The sequence below is a fragment of the Sapajus apella genome, unplaced genomic scaffold (assembly GCF_009761245.1).
Source record: "Sapajus apella isolate SASKATOON/1434 unplaced genomic scaffold, GSC_monkey_1.0 scaffold4060, whole genome shotgun sequence".
Lineage (NCBI taxonomy): Eukaryota > Metazoa > Chordata > Mammalia > Primates > Cebidae > Sapajus > Sapajus apella.
In genome coordinates, this window is record NW_022440986.1 from 2,803 (window position 1) to 4,723 (window position 1,921).

Genomic DNA, 1,921 nt, shown 5'->3' on the forward strand with positions numbered 1-1,921 from the left:
AGGTGGGAGGATCCCTCGAGCCAAGGATTTCGAGACCAGCTGAGGCAACACAAGAAGACACCGTCTCTATTAAAAATATATAAGAGCAAGCCGGGCGGCGCGGAAACGAGCGCAGGTGGACACGGGGACCGGAGCCGCGAAGGCGAGCGGGGTTGCCTGCCTCCCGCCGAGCCCGCCCCTCGCCCAGCAACGAGGGGCTGCCCCGCGCCTTCCTGCAGAGCCAGCACACCCTGTTCCACATGCTGGATGACTGGCGGCGCGGCTGCTGCACCTGCGCGAGATCGAGCCTGCTGGTAGGGTGCGGACGCGCGCGAGCTGCCCCGCCGGGTGCTCCAGGGTCTGTGCCAGGTGGCCCAGGCCAGCGGCGACTTGATCTTCGAGCGCTTCGTGGCCGGCCTGCGCACCTCGCTGCTAAGGCTGACGGCGGCTCGGGGCCCAAGCGCGCCGCGGCGCCCCCCCCCCCAGGGGACCAGTCGCCGTTGCAGCTCCTGGTGTCGGTGCCCCCCTACTAGCCGCGGCCTGTCCTGGAGAGGAAGCCCCTGACCCTGGGCGAACGCGCTCTCAGGCCGGCCGCAGCGGCGCGGACCCGCAGCCCGGAGCAGCTGTGTGCCCTGGTCCAGGCTGCGCCCTGCCCCGCAGAGCCCGAGCAGGCCGAGAGCGCGGCGCTGGAACCGAGCCCAAGCGCGGACGCAGGTGCAGCAGCCTGCAGGCCCTGGAGGCGGACTCAGAGTATGCCCCGCAGCCCAGTGCCCGAGAGGAAAGTCGGAGGTTCACCATCACCGGCGGCGTGGGCTGCGGCCTGCCGAAGCAGGTGAAGGAGCCGGAGCAGGAGGAGGTGCTGCTGCAGGGTTTGGAGATGATGGCGCGGGGCGGCGACTGGTACCAGTACCAGCAGCAGCAGCAGGAGTGCCGGAGCGCCAGCGCTGCCTGGGACAGAGCAGAGGCTGTGCCGACTCTGGGGCCGCGGGGAGCCCCCGCCCAGTAGGGCTGCTACTGCCCGAGGTACAGGAGGTGGCCCGGGGCCTGGGGGAGCTGCTGGCTGCGGCGTGCGCTAACCGGGCTCTGCCCACTCCTCCTCCGGGTCCCCCTGCCCTGCCCTGACGTCCACCTCGCCCTGGGCTGGCAGCAGCAGACCATCCTCATGCCGAAGGAGCAGAACCGACTCCTCACCCAGAAGGTGACCGAGAAGAGGGAGCGCATCACGCAGCTGGAGCAGGAGGAGTCACGCTCGTTAAGCAGCTGTTGAGGCCCGCGCCCTGAGCCAGCAGGACTGGGACCTCTGGACTCCACCTTCATCTAGCCCGCGTGAGGCCAGCGGGCCCCCAGGGCCGGCCTGGCACTCAGCCCTGCGAGAGCAGGCGCCCCGTCGCACTCATCCTCTCTGTCTGGAGACCCCCAGCAGGCTCAGGCGCAGTCCCTGAGTGGGCGCCTTCCTGCCCCCCTTGCCATCGGGCTCCCCAGGCCTGCCCCAGGCTGACCTCGCTGCCGAGCCCTGGACTCGGTTTTGGCCCCTGGTGCTGACATGGGCTGGGGCTCTCCTGAGTCCGCATGGCCTGCAGCTACTGCTGCAGCTGTCAGTGAACACGGGGGATCCCTCCACGAGTTAGCAGATCTCTGGCCGCCCCAGCACTTTCCAGCGTTTCCAGCGGTGCTGCCCTGGGTCCCATCTCCAGGGAAAGGCGCTGCTCACGCCAGGCTGCACTTCCGACAATGGCCAGCAGAGGGCGCGGGCGGCTGCGATGCGGGTCCAAGGCCAGCTTTCCCCTCCCCAGGGCACCAGGACAAGGTGGCTGTCGCTTGGATGGGAGCAGATGGAGGGGGTGGGGATGGCCTCTAAGCAGGGTGTGCTAGCCTGGCAGGGGAGCCCCAGGGATGGCGGTCGGACTTCCGGTCCCAGCCAAGCCTGAGGGAGTCTGACTGC

General features: G+C 69.6%; 1 pseudogene; it reads left to right on the top strand.

The window, feature by feature from the left end:
• The first annotated feature begins 171 nt into the window (after positions 1 to 171).
• On the top strand, positions 172 to 1,433 carry LOC116547666 (annotated as a pseudogene).
• Positions 1,434 to 1,921: the final 488 nt, after the last annotated feature.